The sequence below is a fragment of the Dermacentor silvarum genome, chromosome 11 (genome assembly GCF_013339745.2).
Source record: "Dermacentor silvarum isolate Dsil-2018 chromosome 11, BIME_Dsil_1.4, whole genome shotgun sequence".
In the NCBI taxonomy this organism is placed as follows: domain Eukaryota; kingdom Metazoa; phylum Arthropoda; class Arachnida; order Ixodida; family Ixodidae; genus Dermacentor; species Dermacentor silvarum.
Window position 1 is genome coordinate 114,125,646 of NC_051164.1, and position 10,956 is coordinate 114,136,601.

The 10,956-nt window shown below is 44.9% G+C and overlaps 1 non-coding gene across 1 annotated transcript; it reads left to right on the top strand.

The window, feature by feature from the left end:
• Positions 1–5,648: 5,648 nt before the first annotated feature.
• Positions 5,649–5,720, top strand: Trnaa-cgc (transfer RNA alanine (anticodon CGC)). The gene has a single exon. It is a non-coding gene; the product is annotated as a tRNA-Ala (tRNA).
• The last annotated feature ends 5,236 nt before the right edge of the window (positions 5,721–10,956 follow it).

The window sequence follows — 10,956 nt, forward strand, 5'->3', positions numbered from 1 at the left end:
CCACGAAAGAATGTCATTGCGTACCACACTTTCCCCGAATTTGGTTGACACCACTAGTGACATTTTATGGTAAAATTGATATTTTTTTGCACTGGACCAATCACAATACAACTGACATATTCTTGTACTGAATACTTTGTACATTTTATTTAAAGCACTCTCCATCTCGGGTCTCAGCGCCCGGCTCGACCTCTGACCACCACACGTATGACGAAACCGTCGATTTATTCTGTACGGCCAGTCAAAAAGAAAAGTAAGAAAATTACTACGGTAATTACTTCCAGAAAACGTCGCACATTTCTTAAAGCCGAAATGCCGTCGCAAGGAAGCCTCGCACGCAGTTGTCTTGCAATAGGTGTCGGCCTCCGTCGTCTCCTGGTGTCACATGCTCATGTCCGCTGTATCGCAGGTGACACGTTAGCGAATCGCAAAGCCCGTATGCTGAGGAATACAGCGCTAACGGGGAACTCCTGCAAAAAAGCGAGTCAATAAGCCACTTCTCGGCAACGTCTTACGGCCGTGTCGAAAACCCGCGGGAGCCCCAACACCAGTGCACACATCTTCCGTCACGAGAGACAATCCCGGGAGACCCGCGGCGACGTCGTCGCCAAGTCGCCATTCTTCGTCCCGGAGTCTCAAATTGCATTACTTATAAAACGTCGGGACGGAGGCCCGGAAGCAAAGCGGAATTCGAAATGGGACCAAACTTGCCCTCCTAACTACTAGTTGCTTCGCCGCAACGCGCCATCCAATAGTCGCGTACGGATGGATTACTGGAATAACGCAATAGTCGTCCAGTAATAACTTTCATCGCATTCTGTGTGTCTGCAATGTGGCGGCATCTCGGAATACAGACGCTCCACACGAGGCAAGGCGAACTGTAGGTCCTCACTGCCGTAGCTCTTCTCTTTTGAGATCAAAGAGCTTTAGCAACGTCGTGCTAACTTACGGAAACTTCTTTATTGGGGGTCTGTTGCGGTCCCACAATCCTATATAAACAAGTACAGTAACCGGTGGTGCCCCCCTCCCTAAAGAAATGGCCGCCATGCAGTACGCCTGCAGTATGGCAAATAATGGTCTATGAGATCGGCTTGCCTTCTTCTAAGGAGGCGCCGCTGGGGGTGCGACGTGAACATAATCTGTACAGTACCTTTCTTTATACTTTAGATACATCATGAACGTTATCTACAAGCAATTCCTATAGTTTATAGATCAACCTTTTTTTTCTTTTATTGCATGACAATGATTTGATTTCTGAGCGAAGAAAAAAGAAAAGGAAAGAAACCAGCCAATCAGGAACCATTGAGAACAAATTCCGAAAAGGAAAGAAACCAGCCAATCAGGAACCATTGAGAACAAATTCCGATGACAGTTCGGACTCTGACTAACTTGCTCTTTACTTCAAATGAGAAAACTTTAAACAAGTAGGTATTAATTCATTACAGCAAAAGGCACACGCATGTACACAGACACAAGAAAGGTGAAAAGATACATAGAAACGGCGTTTTGTGTTAGCCTATATCACTCCTCTCAGTTCCGTGTTTTTACGCCTGCTTCTCTTTCATATTGGAACTTTAGCTAAGTTACACTCTGAATGCCCAATAAAATATACGCTACTTGTCTATTTCTAGCCTGCCCCTTCTCTTGTAAAAAATCACACAATCTAAAGTCAACGGAAAAAAGAGTCTCTTAAGGGCACGGGTAAAGAAGGCTGACAAACGATCTTTCACCCACACACACACACACACACACACACACACACACACACACACACACACACACACACACACACACACACACACACACACAGTTCTGTTGTGGGTGAATGTTTGTATTGGTTGCCGAATTAATTTGGATCCGAAACTTCCACTCGTTCTTCCACTACACCGCACAAAATTCGTTTAACAAGTATGCGCTGATTACAACGGCAGCAGCATTCGATATACCGATGAACAAAAAGGGGCAATAAGAAGCTGAAAAATCATGTGCACAATGATGGATCGACAAATGACCTGAAGCGTCGTAGGAACAACTACGGCCGCCAACGCCATCCCAAGGTAAAAATTGCACTGTTTCGGAAAAGAGCAATGTAAGAGCAAATTAGGACACACAAAAAGAAAGAAAGAAAGAAAGAAAGAAAGAAAGAAAGAAAGAAAGAAAGAAAGAAAGAAAGAAAGAAAGAAAGAAAGTTCGCGCAGTGCCTGTGAAAGAATGTAGCAAAGGAAGTAAAAACAAGACGGAAACAGGGGGACAGAGTACAACAGCGAAGCTGCAGTGGCGAATCGATTAGCGCGCGAAAATCGCCGGAGTCAGCTGAGGGTCGCAGAAGGCTACGGCTTAATTGTTTTTAATTTTTTTCATAGGTGGAAAATTAGGCGCATCGAATGGAGTGCAGCTCATTAATTAGCTCCACCCACTGCAAACGGTGCATTGCGGCCGTGCTCTGCATAAGAAACACTATACGCGGCGGTTGTGACAAAAATTAAAGAAAAAAAAAAAGAGAAATACGAGCGCGAAAAACCCGAAGCTGTAGGTGGGCCTGCTCGACGGGCGAAACTTTTTGTGTAAGTGAAACGCAAAGCGAGATATGTAAAGACATTCAAGGAGATAAGCTTTCGACGTAATGGGTTTCCTCGGATATTAGGGGAAGTCTCACAAAACTAATGGCGCAACCAGTAGCGGCACTATGCGTAGAAGTGGTGAAGTCCTATCGTTTTAAGTAGACACTCAGCGGAGGATACTACCCTAACGCAAGCACGGAAAACTGAACATTTTATTAAGCAACAAGCTTACGCGTACTAAGCCCAGACATTTGGTAAACTAATAAAGCCAGTAAAACAGAGAAGACAGGTGGCATCACCGCCTTGCAGTACGTACAGAATCGTATGGCTTTTACAATTGTTCCAGTGCTTGCCGTGAGCCTATTTAGCGATTGAATTTAACAAAACTAATTATTATCGTCAACAAATCTAAATTCATAAACAATTAGTTTTGTGATTCATCTTATTTTGTTCTACTCATACGGACTATAAATGCGCACATCAGTGAAGATATAACCGTATATTATTACAAAAATTTATGCTGCTGGAAACACAACAGCAAGAGCTAATTAAGAGTAGGTCATTTCGTAAGTCTTTCTTGCAAGAAACAGAGAGAACCGAAACGTGCGAAAATACTACCAAGTCTGTATCGCTACGGCGCTTCGGGGACGACGCTGATAGAGAGAGAGAAAGAGAAAGAAAGATTATTCGGTGTATGTTCTAAATCAACTTCCTTCAAATCCAAACTTGCACCATGGAAGTGGAGTTAGAAAGTGCACTCATTACTTGTGCCCACAACAACATCAAAACTCAAAGAGAAAACTTCTTTATTTCCCGCTCCGACGGACCAGCAAGCCTTTGCTCGATAATGCATCTTACGGCATTCAGAATTAATACTGTAATTTTAACATGGTTGATGAGTGCGTACATCACAGCACTCTTCCTTCAATATTTAAGCTCTGTACGGGAGCCCCGAATTACCACATTCGAAAAATGCTCGCGTTCACTTCGCTCAACGCCTCGTGACATCTAGGAATCAAGCAAACATTCGATTAACACGTTCTTCAAGCCACTGCAAATAGATGTCGAGTAAAAAAATATAAAAGACGGAAGCGAACTTAGCCATTCGAGGCGAGGGCCTACATTAAAAGCTCCATGAGAGTAAGTGAACGGCGAGCTGGTGCAAGAGGGCTCAGAGAGATCAACTTCAAGAAAGCGAGCGATACATCTTCTCCATCCGCTGCGCTCCGAACGGCATTTTGTCTTTTTCTTTTTTTCCTCTAAAAATTTGCATGTGCTCCGTTGCTGCGAGGCGGTGACGTATTTATGTAAGCGCAGCTAGGCAGTTTGCTCAATGGCGAGGTATATAGCGCAAAGGAGAGAAAGGAAAGAAATGCAGAAAAAGAAGCATCTTCCGTTATCGAAAAGCAGGTATAAAGCCCACTGCTTAGACGCCAGCGATCTTGCGTTTATTAAAATTCGCAGCTGTTCTCTAAAGCAAACTATTCATCTCCCGTCGGCTCTGCGAACGATGACGAAAGCTAGCAGTTACGAGAAGAGCGAACCACCGGCACACTGTACTAAATTTGCAAGGAATGCCTTCGGGAAAATAAATCACTGGACGTGGCCAGAAATAAAAGCTGTGAGTACAACGTGAACATGACAGCTTTCCTCTTCAGGTTTCTCAGAAAATGCGCGATCTCTAAAAGAAAATCGGCACTTCCGCCGAACATTCTTGACTAGCCATTACGCACTATAATTGCTGCTCAACTCTGGCTTCACAGTATTCCACAGTTGATAACTTGCCCGATAGTTGCTGCTGGGCTGCTGCACTTGCACAGCATGTCACTGGAAAGAGGTCGATGAAATGTCGCTGAAACTCAGTTGCGTGATGAGAATGCGCAACATATATATATATATTATTTACATCATACTGCAGGCCATGTGGCCCAAGCAGGAGGGGCAAGGCAACACATAAAAAATACGCGTGCAAAAAGCAGAATTGCAAAATATAAAACTTAGGAAACAATAGCACAAAACAGCAACGCTGCTTAGGAAATACTAATAATACGAGTTTGAATTGATTCAGAGGAGTTCAGATGATAGAAAGGGACGAGGTTCCATTCTTCTATAGTTCTACACTATGCAGTGTAATTCGCTGATCCATACACTTCATTCGAAGAGACCAACAGCAACACATCAAAACAACATGGGAACATCGTGCCTTATGAACCACTACGTTCAACTTAACAAATCTCGTGCTGACGTTCATCTAAGCAGAAATAAAGCAGCGAAAACTCCGCGAGTTTCACCATGTCATGGTGACCGCGTTACATTTTCTTTGACTCTCCTGTCCCCTAGCAAATGTCGCAACCCTCTTAAAACTAAAAATAAATTGCGCGGAGTCGACTTCACAATGCTGTTGCCGCCAATTGGTCGTTAAATGTTTCAATGCTAACGTATTTCGAAGTTCTTATAAAAGCTGCCCCTATATCATTGATACTCCTCGTCGTTCGCAAAACACTTCTGCACAACCGGCGCATGCGTTACATAGAGAACGAACCTATTGCCTCACAATCAAAATATCGATGTCATAGTAACATACGCGTCTCGCTAAAGAATAAAAGCCAAGCTTCACTCACTCAGGGGCACAGCAGAGCAGAGCTGCACTTCCCAGCAGGCAAAAGGCCACACGTGTGATATTTATATATACTTTATATGTCTATCTACATTTTTTTCGTCCACTTTCATTTCCATAATTTATCGATTCTTTAATCCAATAAGTAAGTACAAGTAATTTTCCCTATGTTGTCCATGGTGTCATTGTTTGTTGGCTTCTTATGATATGCTTAATAAAAATCGGGCCCCTCGGTTCCCTTCCTTCTCATTCATTGCATAACGAGCGCTCGAATCCGGAAACATTGATGCCTTCAAGTAGCATATGTGGGTTTACTGACCAGTTGCCTTCACCCAAAAAGCACGTACTCGTGACGCCTGCGGCAGAAAGGATGTTCCACATCCGCCGCTTAGGTTTGTGCTAACTAACACTCCCAGGGTTAGATCTAGTTGTAAAACATAAATACCTCAGAAAGTGGATGGGAAAACGGCGCCGCGGTAGCTCAATGGTGAGAGCATCGCACGCGCAATGCGAAGGCGTGGGATCGTTCCCCACCTGCGGCAAGTTGTTTTTTCGTCCAATTTCATTTCCATTAATTTATCATTTCTTTATTCTAATTAGTAAGTACAACTAATTTCCACTATGTAGTCCTTGGTGTCATTGTTTGTTGGCTTCTTATGATATATATCAGGGTGTTTCAGCGAACACTTTCAAAATTTATTTAAGGTTGCCTGTGGCAGATAGCCCAATTCTAGTTAATGAGCTGGTCTACTCGAAGAGGCGGACATTACTTGCGCAAAAAATTGAAATGCATAATCGACTAATCAACAAAAATTCACTAATTAAGTTTTTAACTAATTACCTGATGGCCCATATTGCAATTTACAAATTGTAGCCGTGGAGTTCGGAAGGCGGATCCAGTTGGAATTAATTCTCAGGATGCCACCAGTTTCGAGATATTAATTCCCGAACTTTGCGGAGAAATGCATCAGCGTTTCAGTTAATTTTGTGCTGGAATGCATAAAACGACGTTTTGTTAATATATATATATATATTATATATATACAGGGTGTCTCAGCTATCACGCATCACTATTTAAAAAAAAAGAGGAACGGCGTTACGCGAAGCAAGCTTAGTGCGTATTGTTTCCAATACAGTGGAGTAGCCGCCAGTATTTCTTTCGTTACTGAGATTTAATGAGGTAATTGTAATTAATTATCTAACTCGGGAAGTACTGTCCTAATGATCAAAGCGTCAATGAGAAAGTTGTAGAGCAACATGAAAAACTCCCGATACAGCTTTCTGTTGCTCAATACGTGCTACATAAATTTGTTTTCCTACTGTGAAAGAAGCCCGCGAATACACGCAGAATTGCCGCATGACTGGACGCTCGATGCACTTTACGTGTATTCGCGGGCTTCTTTCCTGCTCGGAATTGACGCTTTGACAATTAGGACAGTACTTCTCGAGTTAGATAATTATTTACAATTATTTATTAAATCTCAGTAACGAAAAGATTACTGGCGGCTACTCCACTGTACTGGAAACAATGCGCACTAGGGTGGCTTCGCGTAACGCCGTTCCTCTTTTTTAAAATCTGGCTGCGCGATAGCTGGGACACCCTGTATATGCGAGCGAGCGTGCGTGCGTGCGTGCGCGCGCGCGCGCGTGCGTGCGTGCGTGCGTGCGTGCGTGCGTGCGTGCGTGCGTGCGTGCGTGCGTGCGTGCGTGCGTGCGTGCGTGCGTGCGTGCGTGCGTGCGTGCGTGCGTGCGTGCGTGCGTGCGTGCGTGCGTGCGTGCGTGCGTGCGTGGTGAGTGAGTGAGTGAGTGAGTGAGTGAGTGAGTGAGTGAGTGAGTGAGTGAGTGAGTGAGTGAGTGAGTGAGTGAGTGAGTGAGTGAGTGAGTGATGAGTGAGTGAGTGAAGTGAGTGAGTGAGTGAGGTGAGGTGAGTGAGTGGTGAGTGAGTGGAGTGAGTGAGGAGTGAGTGGAGTGAGTGAGTGAGTGAGTGAGTGAGTGAGTGAGTGAGTGAAGTGAGTGAGTGAGTGAGTGAGTGAGTGAGTGAGTGAGTGAGTGAGGAGTGAGTGAGTGAGTGAGTGAGTGAGTGAGTGAGTGAGTGAGTGAGTGAGTGAGGTGAGTGAGTGAGTGAGTGAGTGAGTGAGTGAGTGAGTGAGTGAGTGAGTGAGTGAGTGAGTGAGTGAGTGAGTGAGTGAGTGAGTGAGTGAGTGAGTGAGTGAGTGAGTGAGTGAGTGAGTGAGTGAGTGAGTGAGTGAGTGAGTGAGTGAGTGAGTGAGTGAGTGAGTGAGTGAGTGAGTGAGTGAGTGAGTGAGTGAGTGAGTGAGTGAGTGAGTGCGTTCACCTTTTCACTTAAATGAGAGACATCTGCTAATCGCAATTGATAAGGCAACCACAAAGCTTGCAGATCACGCTTCAATGACTAAACAAAGGCGCACCCAACCATAACATCTTAACTCGAGTTTGGTCTGCAGTTACACATAGCCTTCGCAACATTCTTCCGTGTCGCACAAGGCAAATGTGATTACGTAAGTCATTTTCCGCTGTAAAAGAATAAAGTTATAAATTAACTCATCCGTGCATTTATACTGAAAGCGACACAAGCAAAGACTAAACACCCCCAATATAACCTCAGAAAACACTAACCTCGACTAGAGAAGGTCACAGAGACAGCAAATATACGCTTTTAAGCTCAATGGAGATAGACAATGAAAACAAGGAAGCCTAGTTGAGATTTTCAGAATGTATTATTCGAATGCAACCAAGATTAGATTCAATGCCGCAAGACATGCGTTCTCAATACAAACTTTCTCAAGCATAACGTCCAATATTGCCGCTGCACCTGCTTTTAAAGCCTAACCAATCGCATAGTCTGTTGGCATCACAGCCAAAAAACAAAAGATCACGAGCAGTGAAGAGATGACAGCAAACCCCTATGCTCGGGCTTCCACGTGCCGCTCTGTACAAACAAATGGTATGACTCACTGTTATATCCATTCCACTCTTCCGATTTCGATGCTCGACACAATCCCGTCAGCGAATAACCAGACGAAACCCTTCCGTTCGCCTCTAGCGTTTGAGCGGCACAAAGAACAGACGGATATGGCGGGTTGTTCCGAAACGAGCCGACGAGAATTGCGCCGCTCTCGAGAAAGGACGAAAACAACACGTGCACGAGACTCAAGCTCAGACAGAAATGCGCGTATACGGAGGCAGAGAAAAGCCGAACTCGGGAAAGAATGAAAAATCGACAAAACAAGACGCATGCCACAAAGAGCACAGGATGCCGATCAAAAGCCGGACTACGTAAGACAGACAGAGGAGCACGCGTTTACGACACAAACGGCAGGGCGTCGAAGTGCATAAGATATCCTAAGATACGTAAGGCCATGTCCAGACTCCCAGGTAGTGGCGAGAGAAAGTGAAGGCCTGCACACGACGCAGGTAAACGCGTTTTTGATCGCCACAAACCGAGACGAGGGAACTTTGGCACGCAAGCAACGGCTGTATTTTGTAAATATTATTTTCGTTTTACATCGTTTCCACCTTTTGATGTTGGCTCGCACGGTGTCTGTTCCCCGCTATCTTGGAAATCGGCCACACATTACGGAACGGAACACAAATGAAAAGAATCGGAGGAAAGAATTCTTAGCCAATACGCAGTTTTCGAAGTGCTTATTGAAAATGACGGCGCTGACGCCTACAACCAGTGTATTAATCGCCAAGGCAGACAGCAATACATTTTTTGACACTATATTGAAGTCATAAAATGAAGACAACCGACAGAGAGAGAGGTTAGAGAACGAAATGCGGGGAAGTGAGCCACAAGTCACACACTTTGTTACCATTTGCGCGGAAGGACAATAAATAACGAAAGTAAATTAAATATTATTTGCGCGTCCAAACGAAAATGACACATCACGTTTGCGAGCGGTGTTGCTGTGGCTTCCCGAGTCAAATGAGTGAAGATATGCGAGCATTGCTTTCTGCAGCGTGTTTGGATATAAGATGCGGCTCCTGTGGTTATTTTTATTTGACAATAGTGCCGGCTTCCTTTGGGAAGCCCAGGCAGGAGTATTACAAACATCACATGATTTCAAACTCTTTTCCCTCAAGGGAACAAGAAAAATAGAAAAAAAATACATAAGGAAGGCAAACAAACTAATACACAAGTAAAAAGAATTACGATGACGCCATCACATTTGCTGCCAATAGGAGCCCCTTCACATTTGCTGCAATCAGAGAGCACCTTCAAAATTGCAACAATTCCCCACGGTTCCGCGGATCAACGTGTAAGAGACCCACTGCCAGCTAAGGTATTTAAGCATTTGAAGTTCACCCGTGCCCTAAAACGCATCGGTAAGCTCACAACTCAGCATCGGCAGGCGTTTGCAAGGATATCCACGTGGATAAAGTTCAGAGTGCCACAATCTGGGAGCGGGAGTTCAGGGCCGTGGCCATTCACGGTGATGAACATTTGGCACGTTGAAAATAACACCGAGACCTATAGAGATACGTACAAACGAAGCAGAAGCTGTTCGGCATAAATTGTCGTTCCCGATACCTCACGAGGGCGGGTCTGGTCTTACGTGCTAGTACACGACGTCTTCATTAGCGAGCACTCCGTGGAGTTTCAAATCGAGCAGCCAACCCTCTGAACTCACGGTAACAGCAGTGTCGTCTATTAATTCTCAATAAACTTCGGGCGCTACGAACTAACGAAAGCGTTCAGATCCTTCTCACCAGGAACGTAGCCACGAAGGGGTGTGGGGCGAGGAGGGGGCCCAGTGGGCACTCACCCCATTCCCGAAATTTCAGCGTATCCAGACACCTGGCATAAAACTACGTGCCACAACACCTGCCTGCCCCCTCCCTCCCGGCAAAATCAGTTATATTTGCATACATAAATACCCAAGAAAGCAAACGTAGCACAATTGGTAGCACAATTGGTAGCACAACTGGTACCGCCATAGCACAATTGGTAGCGCAACGACGCACACGTAATGCGGAGGTTGTGGGTTTAGCTCTCACCGGCAACAAGTTTTTGTTTTCTATTTTTTTACCCTTTTCATTTCCCTTTAGCTTATCGTTTCTACACTTCAATTAAAATTACAATTAAAGTTACCTACGTCTTCTCTGGCCTCGTTATCTATTTATTGGCTTCATAAGGTTGTAGCTAACAAAAATCGGGCCCCTCGGTTTGCCTTCTCCAAATGCATATGGTACACTAACGCAGACATAGCAGCCAATGTCCGAAACGTATAAACTCTCGGGGCAACAGAAAACGCACGTTCGCGTGTCGCATTAGCGAGCGTTCCTCGGCGCCCTGGATTCGCGTTTTGTCACATGAGAGTCAAGGAGGCACGCTCTCGGCCGTTCACTTTAGTGCATGATCCTTACCCGTGCGCATTCATTGAACAAGTCAGCGGACATGACACCCCTCGCAGCAGTGATGCGTCGCGTTGGACGTGACGTCACGCCCACGTGAGAGTATCCCCTCGAAAGCGGTAGAACGACATCGCGGCCTCGTGACTCGGAGGCAACGAGAAGTGAAGCAAGGGCTCCCAGGAAAGCTCTAATACAAAAGGCGCCCGAGGTGAAAGAAAGAAAGAAAGAAAGAAAGAAAGAAAGAAAGAAAGAAAGAAAGAAAGAAAGAAAGAAAGAAAGAAAGAAAGAAAGAAAGAAAGAAAGAAAGAAAGAAAGAAAGAAAGAAAGAAAGAAAGCGCAAACGTGCGAAGAAGCAACAGAAACACGAGACATGGGACGCGAAGAGGGACTAATAGGCTA